Source organism: Puma concolor, chromosome B4 (assembly GCF_028749965.1).
Source record: "Puma concolor isolate L17-30 chromosome B4, mPumCon1.1.hap2, whole genome shotgun sequence".
Lineage (NCBI taxonomy): Eukaryota > Metazoa > Chordata > Mammalia > Carnivora > Felidae > Puma > Puma concolor.
The window spans coordinates 50144706-50168059 of record NC_141673.1 but is presented as its reverse complement, the minus strand read 5'-3'; the positions used below and the strand labels follow the sequence as shown (position 1 = coordinate 50168059).

The 23354-nt window shown below is 39.8% G+C and overlaps 1 long non-coding RNA gene and 1 pseudogene across 1 annotated transcript in view; one reads left to right on the top strand and one right to left on the bottom strand.

Annotated features, from left to right (window-relative positions):
- Nucleotides 1–23354, bottom strand: part of LOC147579058 (uncharacterized) — a 134802-nt gene that overhangs the window by 45108 nt on the left and 66340 nt on the right. The window lies entirely within an intron of this gene.
- On the top strand, nt 10804–11384 carry LOC112863895 (myelin-associated neurite-outgrowth inhibitor pseudogene; annotated as a pseudogene).

The following is a 23354-nucleotide window of genomic DNA, read 5'->3' as shown; positions in this document are numbered from 1 at the left end:
ATTCCCTCAAATATTGTTCACTAGGGCTTTCGGTCCACATGTCTTCTTATATACACAGGTTTCCCCTGCTACCAAAAGTTGAGCCTTCTATCAAAGCTTTCATAAGACGAAATGGCATAAAGTGAAGATGCAACTATCGTTGACTTACATGGAAACATTTCTGAGTGTTCCCAAAGCCAAAAGCTAACCTGCCAGCTTTTCTGACACCTTTGAACACGTCTTTCCAACAGAATGAATGAATGAATGAATGAATGGAGTGAATGAATGAAAATGAATGGAGACAAAGCGCATCTGCCCACAGACACAGTTCAAAGCTATGGCAGCTTGTTGCTGAGCTGCTGAGTGTGGTTCCAGGGAAGGAGTTGGTGGCGCCACTCTCGGAGCGTGCACTGCCTCTATTAACTGCTGCAAATCAACTGCTGAATGCTGTTTTTGCTTTCTTTCATAAAAGCAGAAACCCTCTTGGGGTTTCTTTTTGTTAGTGAACACACGTACTCATGTAGGCCTCTAATAAAAGCACAGCGGCGTAACATTAACTTTTGAAAAGTGGGGATACCTGTAACAAATACTTCCTAGGTCACTTCATCCATTCTCATTGTTTACATGTTGGTTTTAAAATCCGTATACTGAGCCCAGTCCATGCCCCTGTATTTCAGACTATTACATCAAACCACTGGCTAGACCCCCGCCAAGGTATGTGAAACACAGCATATCTAAGGCTGACCTCAGCATCCTCCCCGAGTTTTTCCTGTCTTTATGTCTTTGGGGAAGGCCCTCCATTTACCCAACCACTCAAAATCTTAGCACAAGTTTGGAGGCAGAATAATGTCAAGCCCAAGGATTCTGCTGCCAAACATTGCCTGGGTTTGAATGTCGGCTGAATATTAGCTGCTCCACTTGGGTAAATTTCTTAGCCTCAGTTTCCTCATTTATAGCATGGGGATAAAAATAGTAGCTACCTCATTGGGTTATCGTGAGGATGAGTAGAAATACTTGTAAAGCCCATAAGACAGCTTGGTACAAAGTAAGTGCTATGTAATTGTTAGCTCTTATTAGCATCTTGCCCATTTGATTTCCTGAACACTTCTCAGGTCCATCCCAACTCCTCTTGGCTCAAGACCTCACTTTCTCCTTAGCTCGATTGGACTACTGCAAATGCCTCCTAATAGGTATTTTTTGTGTTCATGCATTCAGCAAGCTAATTTATTAAGTGGTTTGCTAGGTCCTGCTGGCCTGCAAAGGCGGGTGAGAGACAGTACCTGATATGAAGAAGTGGGCTCATTGCCACGACAGAACAGACCTACAGAAGCACCACAAAATTCTACTATATAAGGAGGGATAGGGGACTGAGAGGATGACAATGGAGAATATGATCCACTCTACCTGGGCGAGGCAGAAAATGTTCGTAGGAAAGATGAAATGCTTCAAGGTAAGAGGTCTTCCTTAGCAGAGTGGTTTCAAGTGAGTATGCGTCACAATCACCTGGAGGGCTTGTTAAGACAGGTCGCTGGGCCCTAACTTCGGAGGTTCAGGTCCAGTAGGCTGGTGTGGGGCCCAATAATTTGCGTTTCTCATAAGTTGCCTGGCCCGGATTCTGCCTCTCCAGACCACACTTTGGGAACTACCGTATTAAAATACCCGGAGAGCATGCATGCCCAACTCCTTTCTGTACACAATTGCCAAAACAGCGGTCTTGACCATTTCATATCCTTGCAGTACATCCCTCAGTGGTTCCCTTCTGCCCATAGGGCAAGTACAATCTCCAGATGTGGTTACTTACTGTCTGTCCCGCTAGCCTTAGCATCTGTCACACCAAGGACTGACCTTTATCCTCTGGCAAGAAAGAACTGTTTTCCTGAGCCACCACACTGTTCTTTACCTTCGTATCTTTGCTCAAGTTTAAAAGATGCCTTTGACTAGAATATATTGTTTTCTCTTCCCTTTAATATGACTGGATACTGTCTTGTAGGCTGAGACAAGGAGTCTGGGGAGCTTTCCTTGCTGCTAAGTGACAAAGAGGGCATAACCTAGGGGCCGACTCCCATGTTTGGAGCCTGTCCCATTTCCACACATGTAGTATAGTCCAATTTTTTTTTTTTTTTTTAAAGCACCTCTGTTACCGTTGTGCTGACACTGCTATTCCTCATGCCATTGCCTATGATTGCTGAGTAGGGGAGGACAAAGGGAAGAGTTGACTGAATCAACTGTTCGCAGACAGTCCTTTATGTATAACCTAATACTACCAGCAACCCGGGCCTCCTCTGTACCTAATGTCTCACAGTTTGGAGTCCTCTCTGGGACTTGGCTGGCCTAAAAGGATTCCTGTTTTGTCTGGTTTGTGACTTCCTTTATTCCATTGCCCACCCTGCTTTCTGTCTTCTAGAAATTTGCCAGAATTGCTGAAATACTTGGACGTTCCCTTTTGCTCTCTACATTGTTTGGATTTATATTTTACAAATGTTTGCTATCATTTCAGCAGAATTTTGAAACTGAATAAATAGTACGTGACATATGTCTGCCATCTTGAAGCTTCTGTTATTTCTTGTTCTTTCTAATGGATTAATGGGAAACCTTATGACATAGTTGGTGACAGCTCAGGCTGTGATCCTGAGTTCAAATCTGATTCTATCTTAATTGTGGGACTTTGGCCAAATTATTAATGTCCTCAGGTCTGTTTCTTCATCAGTAAAATAGAATCAGGCGTACCAGCCTCAAAAGATTGTTAAGAAGGTTAACACACACATACCCACACCGCAGAGGATGGTACATAATTTAGCACTCAAATATATTTTGAGAAATACATTTATTCATACATGAATGACTATGGGAGCTTAATAGTCCACCTACAGATTTTCCTTATATTACTCCCATTGCTGACTAGTTGGATTTTTCCAAATGGAGAGGAAGGGATATACTTTGAGGGAGAACATTTTACACCAAACTTTGAACCTGCTAGTGTGGCTTAATATTTGAAGCCATAAAAACATAAGTCATTATACTAGAAAACCAAAATAATAAAATTATAGAGTAGTTACCAGAAATGATAATAAATAGTATCCTGAATGGTGAAACATTAAAACAATTTGATTTAAAGTAAGGTGCTAGGCCATCAGCATAATATAGCGTTTTCCTGGAGGCTTAAAAAAAATGAAAGAAATAGTAATGAATGTTATTAATTAGAAAAGAGGGGCACCTGGGTAGCTCAGTCAGTTAAGAGTATGACTCGATTTCGGCTCAGGTTATGATCTCATGGTTGCGAGATGGAGCCCCGCATCAGGCTCTGTGTTGGTCGTGCAAAGCAGGCTTGGATTCTCTTCCCTTCTCTCTCTCTGCCCCTCCCCTACTTGTGCTCTCTTGCTCTCTCTCTCTCTCTCTCTCTCTCTCAAAATAAATAACTTCAAAAAGAGAGAGAGAGAGAGAGAGAGAAGAGGGTGGTTCCAGATGGCAATGGAGGAAGATCCTAAACCCAACTCCTCCCATAGACACATTGAATCTACAAGTACACGTGGAAAAATTTGCTCCGAAAAAGATCTGAAAGCTAGCTGAGCAGCTCATTCACATTGGCAAACAAGAAAGGGGACCACATCAGGGGGGGTAGAAGAGGCTGAGACATGGTCTCACCATAAAGACCATCCCTGGTGCAGCAATCTACAATTGAGAGGGAAATCACAAATGAGGAACATCTCCCCGAAGAGTGAAGGATTTGTACCCCACATCAGGCACGCAAATTTGTATCTCCTGCACAAGATGACCCCTCAAAATATCTAGCTTTAAAAACCAACAGCAGGGGGCTCCTGGGTGGCTCAGTTGGTTAAGCACCCAACTTTGGCTCAGGTCACGATCTCACGGTTTGTGAGTCCCAGCCCCCAATCGGGCTCTGTGCTGACAGCTCAGAGCCTGGAGCCTTTTTCAGATTCTGTGCCTCCTTCACTCTCTGCCCCTCCCCCACTTGTGCTCTGTCTCTGTCTCTCAAAACTAAATAAATGTTAAAAACAAACAAACCAACAGCATACATGCTGGTGAGACCCAAAGGAGACAGAAGTCTCTTAAAGGGCTAACGCGTTAATTACTCATCCCAAAGATCAGCACAAAAGCAGCCGTTTGAAGGGTCCCAGACATTATTATGGGGAAGAGATTTATTGGCTAATTTTATTTTATTTATTTATTTTTTCAACGTTTATTTATTTTTGGGACAGAGAGAGACAGAGCATGAACGGGGGAGGGGCAGGGAGAGAGGGAGACACAGAATCAGAAACAGGCTCCAGGCTCTGAGCCATCAGCCCAGAGCCCGACATGGGGCTCGAACTCACGGACCGTAAGATCGTGACCTGGCTGAAGTCGGACGCTTAACCGACTGCGCCACCCAGGCGCCCCTATTGGCTAATTTTAAAAAATGTTTTATTTTATTTATTTTTGAGAGAGAATGTGGGGGAGGGGCAGAGAGAGAAGGAGATGGAGAATCTCAAGCAGGCTCTCTACTATCAGCAGAGAGCCCCACGTGGGACTTGAACTCAAGAACCGTGAGATCATGACCTAAGCCAAAGTCAGGCATTTAGATGACTGAGCCACTCAGGCACCCCAAGATTCATTGGATAATCTTAATGTATAATCAGTAGGGGCAGGGACACATTGGGATACTCTCTGGGAACAAGAGAAATAGTAAGAGTCAGCTTTTCTTTTTTTCCTTTGTCTTAGGAGGTGCCATCTTCACAATCTGCTTCTGTCACTATCGACACAGTCAGTATATCCTGAGGGAGCGAATGCACAAAACTGATGTCCTGATTTTTACGGCCAAGGCTAGAATACACCACTTGTCACCTGATTCTGAAGAGCAGGGAGGTTAAAATTCAAAATATATAAAGAAAGCATATAGCTCAACACCAAACACCCAAATACTTCAACTGAAAACAAAAATGGGCAGAGGACCTGAATAGATATTTTTCCAAAGAAGACATACAGAGGGCTGACACATGAAAAGATGCCCAATGCCACTAATCATCAGGGAACTGCCAGTTAAAACCACAATGACCTATCACTTTACACTGTCAGAATCACTAAGCTTAAAAAGCACAGGGAATAATACGTGTGGGGCAGGATATGAAGAAAAAGGAACCCTCATGCATTGTGGGTGGCAAGGCCATGTAGTGGAACCGCTGTGGAAAACGCTATGGAGCTTCCTCAGAAACTTAATAGAATTACTGTAGGCTCCAGTAATTTGACTCCTGTGTATTGACCCAAAGGAGATGAAAAACACTAACACCAAGAGTACATGCACCCATATGTTTCTTGCAGCATCATTTACAATAGCCCAGGAATAGCAGCAACCCACATGTCCAACCACAGGTGAATAGATACAGAAGATGTGGTGTCTGCCTAATAGAATAGTACACAGCCACAAAAAGGAACGAAATCTTGCCATTTGCAGCAACATGGATGAACCTAGAGGGTGTAAGGCTAAGCGAAATAAGTCAGCAGAGAAAGACAAATACTGTATGATTTCACTCAAACGTGGCACTTAAGACCCAAAACAGAGGAACACACAAAGAAAAAAAGAGACAAGCACAAAAAACAGTCTTAAATACAGAGAAATATTAATCGTTGCCAGATGAAGGTGGGAGGGGGACAGGTGAAATGATGAAAAGGATTAAGAGTACACTAATCGAGCACAGAAAAATGTGTAGGACTGTTCCATCATATTATAAACCTGAAACGAATATAACACTGTTAATTGTACTTCAATTTAAACAAATCATCAGGAGAAAAATCCAAGTCTAAGTGGACCCACGCAGTTCAAACCTGTTGTTAAGGATCCACTGTATCAGCACAGTACTAAAGAAAATCATCAAACCACAAAGGAACAGAGCAAGGGAGAAAGAAAGAATAGAGAGACACTATGAAAACAGCCAGAAAATAGTCAGTAACAAAATGGCAGTAAGCACATGCCTTTCGATAATTACATTAAATGTAAATGGGTTAAATGTTCCAACTAAAAGACAGAATGGCTGAATGACTGGCAAAACCAGACCCATCTGTCTGTGGCCTAAAACAGATTCATCTAAGATGTAAGGACACACACAGATCAAACATGAATGGATACAGAAATATGTTCCATGCAAATGGAAACCAAGAGAAACCTGAAGGAGCTATGCTTCTATCAGACAAAACAGACTTAAATGGGAAGGCTGTTACAAGAGACAACAAAGCACATTATATAATAGTAAAGGGGTCATTCCAACGGGAAGACATGACAACATTTATAAATATTTGTGCAACCAAAGGGGCACCTAAATATGTCAAGCCAATATTAAAAGGCTTAAAGGGAGAAACAGAAAGTGACAGCAGGGGACTCTAGTACCTCACTTACATCAAGGAATAGGTCATCCGTCAGAAAGTCAATAGGGAAACCTATTAGCCTTCAGTGACACATTAGGCCAGATGGACTTTGTGGGTATATATACAATACCCCTCCCAAAGCAGCACAGCATACATTTGCTCATGAGCACAAAGAACATTCTCCAAGATAGATCCTATGTTGGCCCACAACACAAGCCTTGATACATTTAAGAAGATTGAAATGCTATGAAGCGTGATCTCAGGACACTCAAGTATGAGAAGGAAACTGGGAAATTCACAACTATGTAGAGATTAAACCCCATGTTCCTGAGCGACCTGTGAGTCAAGGAAAAAATTAGGAGGAAAAACTAAACAAAGCAAAACAAACCCTGAGACAGGTGAGAACAGATTGGCATCATACCAAAACTTATGGGATGCAGATAAAGCAGTTCTAGGAGGGAAGTTCATAGTGATACATGCCTACCTCAAGAAATCAGGAAAATCTCAAACAACCAAAGTTTACACCTCAGAGAACTTGAGAGAGAAGATCAAAAATGAATCCCAATGTCAGGCAAAGGAACAGAATAACAAAGATCCCCATGGAAATAAATAAAATGGAGTCTAACAAGGCATTAGAAAAAAAAAAAAAATCAATGAAACTAAGAACTGGTTCTTTGAAAACAAACAAAATTGACAGTCTTTAGCCACACCCACCAAGAAAAAAAAAAGGGGGGGGCCTCAAATAAAATCACAAATGAAAGGGGAGACGTTCCGATTGATACCACAGAAATGCAAAGGATCACAAGAGACTCCAATGAGCAAGTATTTTCAGAAAACAGGGGACACTATGGAAATGGATAAATTCCTGGAAACCTATAACCTCCTAAGACTGACCCCTCAAGAAATAGAAAATTTGATTGGACCAAGTACCAGTATCAGCTTGCGTCAGTAATCAGAAGCCTCCCAATAAGAATCCAGGACCACACAGCTTCACCAGTCGATTCTACCAAGCATTCAAAGAAAACAAATACCAATCCTTCTCACACTCTTCCCCAAGCAGAAGAGGTGAGGACACTTCCAAATTCACTTAATGAAGCCAGCATCATCCTGATAGCAAAACCAGGGCACCCACTGAAAGAAAAATAGAGGCCAATATCCCTGATGAACAGAGCTGTAACAAATTGTCAACAAAATACTGGCAAAGCAAATTCAAGAATACATTACAGTAGTCATACACCATGATCCATGGGGATTTCTTCCTGTGAGACACTGATGGTTCAACATCCATAAATTTGCACGTGTGATACACAAATAAAATGAAGGACAAAAATCAGATGCCCCTCTCAGGAGATTCAGAAAAAGCATTTGAAAGTAACCTTCATATCTGGTGATGGCCAAATCTCTCAACCAAATGGGTTGAGAGGGAACATACTATAGGCTGTACATGGCAATGCCAGAGATGACATCATACTCAGAAAGTGCAAATGGAGTGTTTTTCCTGTAAGAGAAGGAACATGACCAGGATGCCCACACTCTTGTCATGTTTAGTCAACATAATGGTGGAAGTCCTGGCCACAGCATTTAAGCAGGGAAAAGGAGGAAAACTCCTCCAAATCAGAAAGGGAGAAGTAAACTGTCACTATTTGCAGGAGGCATTACACTACACACGGAGTACCCTAAAGATTCTGCCAAAACACAGAACTAGGAAACAAATTCAGTAAAGTTGCAGGATGCAAATTCCATATACAAAAATTCTGTTTCATTTCTACACACCGACCATTAACCAACAGAGTGAGACATAAAGAAAAGAATCCCACTTACAAGTGCATCAGAAAGAATAAAACATTTCAGAATGAATCTGTTTCAGGAGGTGAAAGATCGGATTACGGAAAACCACAACACGTGAATGAAAGTGAAGACAATAAGCCAATGGAAAGATACTCCTTGCTAGTGGATTGGAAGAGTTAGTGTTTTTAAAATGTCCCCACTACCCTAAGTCATACACAGATTGCATGCATCCCCTATCCATGGCATTTTTCACACAAAGAGAAAAACCCTGAAATGTGAATGGTGGTGGGGGGACTCTGAATAGCCACAGCGATGCTGACAAAGAAGGAATCCCAGTCCCAGAACTCAAACTATACTACACATCTACGCTGATCAAAACAGTATGGTGTTGGCACAAAAATAGACCAATGTTCAATAGAACAGAAAGCCCAGATACACCCACAATGATATGACCAATTAATCTATGGCACAGGAGGCAAGAATACACAATGGAGGAAAGACAGTATCTTCAACACATGGTGTTGGCTAAACTGGACAGCCACATGCAAAAGAATGGAACTGGGCTCCCTTTGTATACCATAAACAAAATTAAACTGAAAATGGATTAAAGACTTTAATGTTAAGTCTTGGAACCATAAAAATCCTAGAAATATTGATAGAGAAAATGATGGTAGAGTAGGAGGATCTTGACCTCACCTCCACCCAAGGACAAACTTACGCAAGAACATCATGTAATGCAACTTACTCTGAAAATTACTTCAGAATCAGAGATCTTATACAACTAATGGCATAAAAAGTTTTCATTTAGAATGTAGTTGCTATGAAATGCAGTATAGAATAAAATTCTGCAGTCCAACAGCAACCTCACATGAAAAGGATATCACAGACATTCCCTGAGAAGGAATAGGATTAATAAACTGGACCTGCCTGGCCTTGAGGAAGTAGACTGTGGTGGCAATTCCCTATAACGTCGGCCCTTGAAAAATCAGTAGTGCATAACTCTGGGGGAGCTACAGGGTTAAACCAAGTCTCTGCTGTTAAAGGGCCAGCACTCTATATCACTTGTCTTGAGACCTAGCATGAAGCAACAGTTTGAAAAACAGCTGCAGTGTATGTGAAGGTGATTCACTGACTAATTTAGTATATGTGCTACAGAGGCAGGAATTTTCAAGGATGTCTGTGGGAATGGATGTACCATTTTCTTTCCTTCTTGTTTGCCTAGCCAGATGGCTGCTTACTGGAACTAGTACTGACACGATCTATCTACATTGCTAGCACTGCTTGGCCCACCTAGGTATTTCCCTGTGGACCGAACCCACTCACACTGGCAGGTGGTCCTCCCATGTGGCTCCCTCTCTACCACACTAGCAAGTAGCTTCTCTGGTGTTCCCTCGGAGTGACTACTGCCCTGCCATACTTGGCAGGCAGTCCTTGCTGTCAACAGCAAGTTAGGCACACAGTTAGGTCAACTCCCACCCTGGGGACATGGGGGCAGCAAGCCACATCCACCAGCCTGCCTGCTGTAGCTATATCTGGGTTTCTTATTTAGCTGCTTCGGGGCAAGCCCTGTCCATCAGTGCTCCCAGAGTAGTTGTGGCTCATCCACAACAAGAAGCCTCATGCAACCCACACAGGGGATATTTTTTGAATGTTTAGTTCTGGTGACCAGGGGGGATTATGCTTCTAGTCACCACAAGAGACCTTTTATATAAGCCCATTACTTACGAGGCCAGGGGACATAGCTGTCCTACACAATGTATAGTAACAAACAGGATTCAGACAAAAGGAGGAGACAGAGGAATAATATCCAAACGAAGGAACACGACAAATTCCCAGAAGAGCTAAACAAAAATGGAGGCAAGCAACATACTTGATAAAGAGTTCAAAGTAACGGACTTAAAGATATCCACTGAAATAAGAGAAAAGTGAGTGAAATTAGTGAGGACTTCAGCAGGACCTTCAGCAGAAGGTCAAAAATACAAAAATGAACCAGCCATAGTTGATGAACACAAGAACTGAAATTAAAACAATCTGGAGGGAATCAATAGCATATTAAAGAATACAGGAAGATGGATCAGCACTATGAAATAGTGGAAAGAAAACCAACCTGAACTGCAAAAAGAAAAAGAATATAAAAACAAGATTAGGCTAGGTTAAGGTATCTCTGTGACGACATGAAGCACCCACATTATAAGGATTCCTAAAGAAGAAGAGAGGTAAAAGGGTAAAAAACTTATATGAAACAATACAATCTGACCACCTCCTTAAATTGAGAAGGAAACAAACATCCAGTTTCAACATATACAGAGAGCTCCAAATAAGATGAATGCAAGGAGGTCCACACCAATACTCATAATAATTAAAATGGCAAAAATTAAAGATAAAGAGAAACTTAAAAGCAGCAAGAGAAAAGCAAACTGTTACATACAAGGGTAACACTGTAAGGCCGTCGGATGATTTTTCAGTAGAAACTTTGCAGGCCAGGAGGAGAGGCAGACTAGGCAGACCAGAGTGACTGCAAGCACTAGCCAGAGAGGCGGTGGCAGAGATGGGGGCCTCCTGGCTCAGCCCACCATTGGAGAGGGCCTCCAGTGTGCTGGCCCCTCCCTGAGCCTGCCCTGGGCTGGTGTGCATTGGTCATTGAAGCCCAAGCTGCCTCCAATATGGTCTGTCCTTGAAATCATGAATCCCATTTATAGTCCTGGTTCTTTTGGGGTTCCCTATGCAAATGTCAAAACAATTATTATCCAGCTGATTTCCCCATGGGCTATGGAGCCACAGCTCCTGCCTACTCTCAACATGTACCTGGAGTGAATCCTACCTTCCAAACAGGTTACATTCCTAACACCCCTTACAAAGCATCCTGTTCCCCCACCAGCATGACAGTGCCACCATATTCCTGCTCCCCCAACCCCTACCAGACCACTGTATACCCCATGTGGAAGCGCTTATCCCCAGCAGAGTCCCTGTGTACAGCAAGGCCATGTACCACACACAGCCACTGTAGGCAGGACCCCCTCACATCATCCACCACACCATCCACAGCCCAATGACATGTTAGTGACAGTGTACCCTGTTCCCATCTCTCCACTTAGGGGCAGCAGTGTTACTATAGGCATGGTGGCTGGAACCACTATGGCCATGTCAGCAGGTATCCTGCTGACCGCCCACTCCCCAACTCCTATTGCCCCCACCCAGTCACTGTGCTTACATATTGGGCTCCAGGAATGCCCACCTACAGCTAAGTGCTCCCTCAGTGGTGATCACCCTGCAAATGTTCAAGGATGGAGCTATGCAGTCACATCAAGGAGGTTTCACAGCAGGTGCTGCAGACCTACTGCCTCAAACCTGGACTTTCTTCTTGATGGTTTTGACATTTTAGCTAAATGCTACTATGACCTGGCCCAGCAAGTCCCAGCACCATTAGTCACCAACTAGCTCTGTGTATTGGTCTTAAAGCAAATCCTGCCTTGTGGTCTCCTGGTAATTTTTTAGATAAGTGTAATGATAAAAAGGGAGTATTAATGTATTCTGATTCATATATAGTTGAATGCACATGGAAAACCCAGAAGACTCCACCAAAATCCACTAAAAAACTGCTAGAACTGATCCATGAATTCAACAAAGTCGCAGAATATAAAATCAATGTACAGAAATTGTTTGCATTTCTCTACACCAATAATGAGGCAGCAGAGCAGAAAGAGAAATCAAGGAATTGATCCCATTTCCACTGACACTGAAAACCATAAAATACCTAGGAATAAACCTTACCAAAGAGGTAAAAGATCTATATGCTGAAAACTATAGAAAACTTATGAAAGAAATGAAGAAGACACACACAAAAAAATGGAAAAACATTCCATGCTCATGGACTGGAAGAACAAATATTGTTAAAATGTCGATACTACCCAAAGCAATCTACATGTTCAACGCAATCCCTATCAAAATAACACCAGCATTCTTCACAGAGCTCAAACAAACAATCCTAAAATTTGTATGGAAACAGAAAAGACCCTGAATAGCAAAGTAATATTGAAAAAGAAAACCAAAGCTGGAGGCATCATATTTCCAGACTCCAAGCTGTATTACAAAGCTGTAATCATCAAGACAGTATGGTATTGACACAAAAAAAAGACACATAGATCAATGAAATAGAATAGAGAACCCATAAATGGGGCCACAAATGTATGGCCAACTAATCTTTGACAAAGCAGAAAAGAATATCCAGTGGAATAAAGACAGTCTCTTCAGAAATGGTGTTGGGAAAACTGGACAGCAACATGCAGAAGAATGAACTTGGACCACTTTCTTACACCATACACAAAAATAAACTCAAAATGAATAAAAGGCCTAAACATAAGACAGGAAGCAATCAAAATCCTAGAGGACAAAACAGGCAACAACCTCTTGGACTTCAGCTGTAGCAACTTCTTACCTGACAGGTCTCCAGAGGCAGGGGAAACAAAAGCAAAAATGAATTATTGGGACCTCCTCAAGATAAAAAGCAAAGGAATCAACAAAACTAAAAGGCAACTGATGGAATGGGAGAAGATGTTTGCAAATGACAGATAAAAGGTTAGTATCCAAAATCTATAAATAACTTACCAAACTCAACATCAAAAAAACAAATAATCCAGTGAAAAAATGGGCAAAAGATATGAATAGACACTTTTACAAAGAAGACATCCAGATGGTTAAGACACACATGAAAAGATGCTCAATATCACTCATCATTAGGGAAATACAAGTCAAAACCACAAGGAGATACAACCTCACACCTGTCAGAATGGCTAAAATTAACAACTCAGGAAACAACAGATGTTGGTGAGGAGGCAGAGAAAGGAACCCTTTTGTACTGCTGGTGGGAATGCAAACTGGTGCGGCCGCTCTGAAAAACAGTACGGAGTTTCCTCAAAAAATTAAAAATAGAACTACCCTACAACCCAGTAATTGCACAACTAGGAATTATCCAAAGGATACGAAAATGCGGATTCGAAGGGCCACATGCACCCCAGTGTTTATAGCAGCACTATTGACAATAGCCAAAGCATGGAAAGCGACCAAATGTCGATCGACAATGAATAAAGATGTGGTGTGTGTCTACACACACACACACACACACACACACACACACACTAAACGGATTACTTGGCGATCAAAAAGAATGAAATCTTGCCATTTGCAACAATGGAGATGGAACAAGAGTGTATTATGTTAAGCAAAAGAAGTCAAAGAAAGACAAATATGATAAATTCCACATATGAGTGAAATAATAAGAAACAAAATAGATGAACATAGGGGAAGGGAAGCAAAAATAAGATAAAAACAGAGAGGGAGACAAACCATAAAAGACTCTTAAATACAGAGAACAAACTCAGAGTTGCTGGAGGGATGTTGGGTATGGGGATGGGCTAGATGGGTGATGGGCATTAAGGGGGCACTTGCTGGGATAAGCACTGGGTGTTACATGTAAGTGATGAATCACTAAATTCTATTCCTGAAATCGTTACTACACTATACATTAACTGACTTGGATTAATTAAAAAAGTGGGGCACCTGGGTGGCTCGGTTGAGTGTCCGACTTCAGCTCAGGTCATGATCTCACACACCATGAGTTCGAGCCCCATGTCGGGCTCTGTGCTGACAGCTCAGAGCCTGGAGCCCGCTTCAGATTCTGTGTCTCCCTCTCTCTTCCCCTCCCCTGCTCATTCTCTGTCTCTCTCTGTTTCAAAAATAAATAAAAACATTAAAAAAAAGGGGCGCCTGGGTGGCGCAGTCGGTTAAGCGTCCGACTTCAGCCAGGTCACGATCTCGCGGTCCGTGAGTTCGAGCCCAGCGTCGGGCTCTGGGCTGATGGCTCAGAGCCTGGAGCCTGTTTCCGATTCTGTGTCTCCCTCTCTCTCTGCCCCTCCCCTGTTCATGCTCTGTCTCTCTCTGTCCCAAAAATAAATAAACGTTGAAAAAAAAAATTAAAAAAAAAAAAAATTAAAAAAAAAGTTTAAAAGAAAAAAAAGCTAAAAAAATCTCCGTAGAAATAAAGCTTGATCAATCTACCTGTAGTGACTAGTGAAAAATCATCATATGCAAAACCCAAAGGAGTGGAAAACATTTTACAACCTGTATCACCAATGCACTGTTGTAATGTACGCAGTCTTAAAGTTATGTGTTAACGTGAAAAAAAAGAACTTTGCAGGCCAGAAGTGAGTGGCACAATATATTCTTTTTTTTTTAAGTTTATTTATTTTGAGAGAGAAAAAGAAAGACAGGCAGAGAGAGAGGGAGACAGAGAAGCCCAAGCAGGATCCACACTATCAAGGCAGAGCCTGACGTGGGGCTCAAGCCCACGAACCGTGAGATTATGACCTGGACCACGATCAAAAGTTGGACACTCAAACGCCCAAGACACCCTGGTGTCCCAGCATGATGTAATCTAAGTGCTGAAAGGAAAAAACCTACAAACTAAAATATGTTACATAGCAAGGTTGTCAGTCAGAATTGAAGGACAGATAAAAAGTTTCCCAAACAACAGTTAAAGGAGTTCATTAAACTGCCCTGACAAGAAATGTTAAAGAAATTTTGTTCAGTGAAGAGAAAAAGCCATAAGTATAAAAAATTATGAAAGGTGGGAGTCTGGGTGGCTCAGTCGGTTAAGCATCCAACTTCAGCTCAGGTCATGATCTCATGGTTCGTGAGTTCGAGTCCCACATCGGGCTCTGTGCTGACAGCTTACAGCCTGGAGCCTGCTTCAGATTCTGTGCCTCCCTGTCTGCCCGTTCCCCACTCACACTCTGTCTCTCTCTGTCTCTCAAAAATAAACATTAAAAAAACTATGAAAGGAAAAAACTTAATTGGTGGAAGCAAACGTACAGTAAAGGTAATAATCAGTCATTTTTAAAGCTATCAAGAAGATTAAAAAACAAAAGTAGTAAAATCAGTGAGAGCTACAAAAATTAGTTATGGGATACATGAATAAGATGTAAAATAGGACATCATATACGTAAAACATGGAGGAGGGGGTAAAAAATGTAATGCATTTAGAATGTGTTCTAATTTAAGCCGCATTAACTTAATATAGATTGCTATAAACCAGGATGTTCTGTATCAACTTCATGTCGACCACCAACCAAAAACTTGTGATACATAAAAATTAAGAGAAAGGAATACAAGCATAACAGTTAAAAAAAAGTCATCAGATCACAAGGGTGGAGAGCAAGAGGAGAAAAGAACAGAGAAAAACTACAAAAGCAGCTAAGAAAATAATGAACAAAATGGCAATAAGCACATAGCTATCAATAATTACTTCAAATGTAAATGGACTAAATGCTCCAGTCAAAGGATACAGGGTAACTGATTGGATAGAAAAACAAGATTCATCTATATGCTTCCTCCAAAAGACTTACTTCGGACCAAAAGACATATACACACTAAAAATGAAGGGATGGAAAAAATAGACCATGCAAGTGGAAGAAAAAAATTGCTGGGTAGCAAATTATATCAGACAAAAATAGACTTTAAGACAAAGACTGTAAAAAGAGACAAAGAAGGCCATTCTATAATGATAACAGGGTCAATCTGACAACTATATAACAACTGTAAATATCTATGCATATAGAGGTACCTAAATATATAAAGCAAATATTAACAGACCTACAGGAAGAGATTGACAGTAATAAAATACTAGCAGGGACTTAACACTCCCTTACATCAATGGATAGATCATGCAGACAGAAAATTAACAAGGAAACAGTGGCTTTGCAAGACATTAGACCAGATGGACTTCACAGATGTATACAGAACATTCTATCCAAAAAGAGCAGTATACACATTCTTTTCAAGTGCATATGGAAACATTTTTTTTAGGATAGATCACATGTTAGGCCACAAATCAAATCTCAGTAAATTTAAGAAGATTGAAACCATATCCAGCATCTTTTCTGACCATAATGCTATGACTCTATAATTGTAGAAATCAATAAAAAGAAAAAAAAATTGGGAAAAAACAAACACCTGGAGGTTAACCAACATGCTAGTAACCAACCAATGGATCAATGGAGAAATCAGAAGAAATAAAAAAATATCTAGAGACAAATGGAAACGGAAACACAATGGTTCAAAATCTTTGGGATGCAACAAAAGGCATGCTAAAAAGGAAGTATAGAGCAATACAGGCCTACCTCAAGAAACAAGAAAAACCTCAAACAATATAACCTTACACTTAAAGAAACTAGTAAAAAACAAAGCCCAAAGTTAATAGAATGAAGGAAATAATAAAGATTAGAATAGAAATAAATTAAATAGAGACTAAAAAATTATAAAAAAGATCAATAGAACTAAGTGCTTTTTTTTAAAGATTAAATTGATAAACCATTAGTTAGACTCACCAAGAAAAAAAGAGAGAACTCAAAAGCAGAAATAAAAGAGAAATTACAATAGACATCACAGAAATACAAAGAAATATAAGGTTCTACTATGAAAAATTATCTGCCAACAAATTAAACAACCTTGCAGAAATGGATAGACTGCAAATACAATCTCCCAAGATTGACTAAGAAATAGAAAATCTGAATTGACCAATTACTGCTAATGAAATTGAATCAGTAATCAAAAAATTCCCAACAAAAGTCCAGAACCAGATGGCTTCACAGATAAATTTTACCAAACATTTAAAGAAGAGTTAATATCTATCCTTCTCAAACTATTCCAAAAAAGAGGAGAAATTTAGGCTTCCAAGTTTAGTTTACAAGGCTAGCATTAGTCTGACTCTAAAACCAGTTAAGGACACGGACACACACACACACACACACACACACACACACAGACAACAAAAAAGAAGTAAATAACAGACAATTACAGACCAATAGCCCTGATGAACAGATGAACATAGATATAAAAAAATGCAAAAAAAAAAAAAGCAAAAATATTTAGCAAACTGAATTCAAAAATAATTTTAAAAATAATTCACCTCATTCAAGTGGGAATATTCCAGGGATTCAAGACTTATTTATTATCCACATTTCAAAGTAATGCACATTAACAAAATGAAGGATAAAAATTATGATCACTTCAATAGATGCAAAAAAGCATTTCACAAAATTCAACATCCATTCATGATAAAAATTCTCAGCAAAGTGAGTTTAAAGGGAACACACCTCAATATAATAAAGGCCATGTAAACAAACCCACAACAAACATCATAGTCAATGGTGAAAAGCTGCAAACTTTTCCTTTAAGATCAGGAACAAGACAGGGATGCCTACTCTTGCCACTTTTATTCAACATAGTACTGGAAATCCTATCCACAGCAGTCAGTAAGGAAAAGGAAATAAGAGACATTCAAATGGGTAAAGAAGAAGTAAAAATGTCTTATTTACACATGACATTGTAAGATATGTAGAAAATCCTAAAGACTCTACCAAAAAACTATTAGAATAAATAAATTCAATAAAATCACAAGATACAAAAATCAATATACAGAAATCTGTTGTAAAAAAAAAAAAAGAAATCTGTTGTGTTTTCATACACTAATGACAAACTATCCAAAAGAGAAATTAAGACAGCAATTCCAATGAAAATTGCATCAAACATAATAAAATACCTATGAATAAATTTAACCTAGGAAGTAAAAAGTTGTACTCTGAAAAATAGGACATTGATGAAAGACACCGAGGATGGCACAAATAGAAGATATTCCATGCTCATGGATTAGAGGAATATTGTTAAAAAGCCCATACTATTCAGAGTAATACCCAGATGCATTGCAATCCCTACCGATATTCCAATGTGTTTTTCACAGAAAGAGAACAAAGAACCCTGAAATGTGTATGGAGACACAAAAAGCTCTAAATAGCCAAAACAATCTTTTCTTTTTTTAAAATTAAAAATGTTCTTACAGTTTATTTTTTGTGAGAGAGACAGAGTGCGAGTGGGGGAGGAGCTGAGAGAGGAGGAAACAGAATCTGAAGCAGATTCCAGGCTCCAAGCCATCAGCACAGAGGCAGACACAGGGCTTGAACCCATGAACCATGGGATCATGACCTGGGCCGAAATCAGACACTTAACTGATTGAGCCACCCAGGGGCCCCAATAGCCAGAGCAATCTTGATGAAGGACAAAGCTTGAGGAAACACAATCCCAGAACTTAAGCAATACTGCATATCTACAGTGATCAAAACAGTATGGCATTGGTACAAAAATAGATCATAGTTCAGTGGAACAGCATAGAGAGCCCAGATAAACCCATGCTTAGTGGTCAATCTATGACACGGGAGGCAAGAATACACAGTGGGGAAAAGAGGGTCTCTTTAACATACGGTGATGGTTAAACCAGAGAGCTACGTGTAGAAGAATGGAACTGGGCAGCTTTTTTACACCGTATATAAAATTCAACTCAAAATGGATTAAGGATCTGAAACCTTAAAACCCTAAACAAAACCAGAGGCAGTAATCTCTTGGACGTTGGCCCTAGCAATATTTTTTTTTTTAATTTTTTTTTTCAACGTTTATTTATTTTTTTGGGGACAGAGAGAGACAGAGCATGAACGGAGGAGGGGCAGAGAGAGAGGGAGACACAGAATCGGAAACAGGTTCCAGGCTCTGAGCCATCAGCCCAGAGCCTGACGCGGGGCTCGAGCTCCCCGACTGCGAGATCGTGACCTGGCTGAAGTCGGACGCTTAACCGACTGCGCCACCCAGGCGCCCCTGGCCCTAGCAATATTTTTATGGATATGTCTGCTCAGGCAAGGGAAACAAAAGCCAAAATAAACAACAGGGACTACATCAAATAGAAAAGCTTTCGCACAGTGAAGGCAACCATTCCCAAGAGGAAAAGGCAACCTGATTTGGAGAAGATATTTGTAAATTGTTTGGTGTGTTGTATTTGGGAATGGTTGCCAAACACCCAAATACTTAAACTGAAAATAAAAATGGGCAGAGGGCCTGAATATGCATTTTCCAAAGACATAAGATGGCCGACACGCACATGAAGGATGCTCGATGTCACTGATCATCAGGGAAATGCAAATCCAAATCAAAACCATAATGAGCTATCACCGCACACCAATCAGAATAACTAGTATAAAAAACTCAAAAAGTAAGAGGTGGCAAGGATGTGCAGAAAATGGAACTTTTATGCACTGCTGGTGGTCATGCAAATTGGTGAAGCCACCATGGAAAACAGTATGGAGGTTACTCAAAAAATTAAGAGGAGTAAAAAAAGTTAAAAATAGAAGTACTATAGGACCCAGTAATTCCACTTCTGGGTGTTTTCCAAAGAAAATTAAAACACTATTTCAAAAAGACATGCACTTCTATGTTTACTGCAGCATTACTTACAATAGCCAAGATATAGTAACAACTTAAGTGTCTCCCAATAGATGAATGTTTAAAGTCCATAAAATGGACTGTTGCTCAGCTACAATAAAAAGTATGAAATCTTGCCATTTGTGACAACATGAATGGACCCAGACGGTATTATCTTAAGTGAAATCGGTTGGACAGAGAAAGACAAATGCTATGTGAATTCAGGTATATCTTGAATCTAGAAAACAAAACAAATGAACAGCAAGAAAGAGACTCATAAATACAGTGGACAAATGGTGGTTTTCAGAGTACAGGGAGTAAGAGGGATAGGTGAAATAAGTTAAGGGGATTGAGAGGTACAAACTGTCAGTTATAAAATAAAGTATAGCATAGAAAATATAGTCAATAATATTGAAATGAATGTGTGCGAGGACAGTGGTGAACATTTCATAATGTATTTGTTGAATTAGTAGGCTATGCGTCTGAAACTACTATAACTTTATATGTCAACTATACTTCAATTAAAAAAGAAACTTCTAGGGGCACCTGGGTGGCTCAGTTGGTTAAAGCATCCAACTTCAGCTCAGGTAATGATGTCGCATTTCATGAGTTCTAGCCCCATGGTGGGCTCGGTGCTGACAGCTCGCAGCCTGGAGCCTGCTTCGGATTCTGTGTCTCCCTCTCTCTCTGCCCCTCCCCTACTCACACTCTGTCTCTCTCTCTCTCAAAAATAAACATTAAAAAAAATTTAAAAAAGAAACTTCTAGAAGAAAACACAGGCAGTAATATCCTTGACCTCAGTCTTGACAGTCATGTTTTTAATCTGACACCAAAAGCCAAAGCTACAAAGGCAAAAATAAGCAAGTGGGACTACATCTTGCTTATTAAAACTTTCTGCACAGCAAATAAATGAATGCATCAACAAAATGAAAAGGCAATGTATTGAAAGAGAAAATATTTTCACATCATGTACCTGATAAGGGGCTAATACGCAAAATGTATAAAAAACTTGCACAACTCAGTAGCAAAAAAAAAACCCACAATCCAATTAAAAAATGGACTGAATATTTGAATAGACATTTTCCAAAGAAGACATACAGATGGCCAACAGGTATGTGAAAAGATACCCTACATTGCTCATCAATAGGGACATGCAAATGAAACCATAATAAGATATCACCTCACTCCTGGTAGAATGACTCTTATCAAAAAGGCTAGAAATAACATGTGTTGGTGAGGCTATGGAAAAAATGGAACTTCTTTTGTTGGTGGGCATGTAAATTGGTACAATCACTATGGAAAACAGTTTGGAAGTTTCTAAAAAAATGAAAAATAGAAGTACCTTATGAACCATTAATTCTACTTCTGGGCATTTATCTGAAGAAAAGGATATATGTACCCCCAACGTACATTGCATCATTATTTACAATCGTCTACATGTTCATTGATGGATAAGTGAATAAAGAAATCATGAGATACACACCACACACATACATACAGGAATATTATTCAGCTATAAAAAAAAAAAAGAAACTATTGCTATTTACAACATCATGGATGGACCTTAAGGCATTATGCTAAGTGATATAAGTCAGATAGGGAGAGCTCTATTATAGGTGGACTGTAAATAAAAGGGAAAAAGCACGCACATAGATACAGAGAACATACTGCTGTTTGCAATAGGCAGGTGGGAAAATGGATACATTTTTTGTTTTTGATTTTAGTTTAAATAAAGTGACTTAAAACATATTTTAACGAAGTAGTTTGTAAACCAATTGTTCTTTTCTTCTCTTTTGGTTTGTTTTGACCACACGAAAATGTCCCTATTAAAAGTTCAACATATTTAGCCTTACTTCATCATCAGCTACCATTCCTAGGGTGTGAATCAGGATCAGTATGGGTCAGACGGTCTCTGCAGTTGCCCCGTTACTGAACTTCTTCCTTACTATGCTCCATCGCCCCCAGTGCTCTGTCTATCCTGCCTCTGAACGATGCTGCAGGCAAGCTGTATAACCACGAGGTTACTGCACTGCCATCCATTTTCCAAAGCAGATTGTCTGCACATTTTCTAATCTAGGTTTTATAAATTATTTTTCTTTGAGCATTATTAATGTACATTTTTACTAGTAAGTCATTGCTTAATGAGACATTGTTTTCAATCTGAAAATCCTGAGAATGGATTCTAGACCCTGCAAGTCACAATTATGCTATTGTCAACCTTCCCTGAGAGTGAGAAGTTGGAGGCCGAATCTGGAGCAAAATACGATCCCTTATTCTCACGTCTGGATGGCACAGGCAATCCTCAGATTTATAACAGATACCTTGTCTCAGTTATAAACATGTTTTATATTTAAGATTGAAACACTCATTAAAAAAATTTTTTTTAAACGTTTATTTTTGAAGGAGAGATAGAGTGTGAGCAGGGGAGGGGCAGAGAGAGAGGGAGATACAGAATCCAAAGCAGGCTCCAGGCTGTCAGCACAAAGCCCGACCCGGGCTGGGACTAACGAGCCAGGAGATCATGACCTGAGCCAAAGTCCAACCAACTGATGCCCAACCAACTGAGCCACCCAGGTGCTCTGAAAAACTCCTTTAAAATGGTGTCTTGAGAGAGAGGATTGGGATATCCTTAGAGGCTAACTCAGTTTTAAAAGACTTTTAAAAATTATACATAATTATATATACATAATATATATATAATTATATATATTTACATATAAAATATAAATACATATATGTTTATTTTTACTTAAGAGCGAGCGAGCGTGTGCACCAGCACGGCAGTGGAGGAGGCTGAGTGGGGAGAAGAGAGAGAGGATCCATGCGGGGGCGGGGTGGGGGGTGGGGACTCAATCCCATGACCCTGGGGTCGTGACTTAAGCCGATCAAGAGTTAGACTCTCAAACAACTGAGCTGCCAGGTGCCCCTAAAATATTTTTGTATTTTAAACATATATAGTTTATAATGGTAATAACACACACAAGGTGAAAAAACCCAAATATAGAACTGAATAAGTCTCCTGTAGTCAGGATTGGGTTACTAGAGGCAGTAAAAGTCAGTTATGTCTATTTTGCATATTATTTTTGTCATAAAACGTAAGGCTCCAGAGATTTAGGTTTTAGATAGGATGATTTTGATTCAAGTGGGTTCAAATGGCCTGGCTTGTCATTTTGTCCACCCCGTCTGGCCCATCTGTCCCTCTGTCCTCCATCCACAACTTCTGGTGTCTTCTTTCCCGGATTTGCTCTTTACATAACTTTTCTACAGTTAACAGTCAAAATATACATAAAAGACTAGTGATCTATTTTTTAAATTAAATTTATTAACTTTTTTAAGACTTAGTTGAGTGTTAATGTGTATCTTGTGGTGGAAATTATTTTTTCTTTGGGTTTTCGCTTGATCCTTTTGCCTCTACAGATTTGGTGCCTTAATAGAAAAGAATTACGAGTATTTGATGTTCATGGAGTATTGGCTATAAAATTTCTGAACCCTTCCATAGACAAAGAATTATAAAAATGAACTTGTCAGCATTTTACTTTGGTGACTTCTATAATAGCCTTAGGTGTGGGAATTTAAGTACAAATAAGTAAACAATTCTAATTAACTGTGAAGGAGTTGAAGTGATAAATGGGGATAGAAAGGAGTTTTCTCTAGAAATAAATATCAAAAATAGTTTAAGCCACACATTATGATAGGAAACTCTTGGACTTGTTTTACTAGCAATGAAAATGGGAAAATATTTAACATGTAATATTTAAAGGTCAAAGTGTTTTCGAGATAAAGAAATTGTAGGACATGATAATTATGTGATATTGGTATAATGTTTTCAAAGCCTAGGAAATTCTGAAGGCTATCCCAGAATAGCCTTATTTTATAGACTTATAGATCTCTATACAGCTTTTGCTTACTGAAGTTAATTTTTTCCTTCAAGGAAA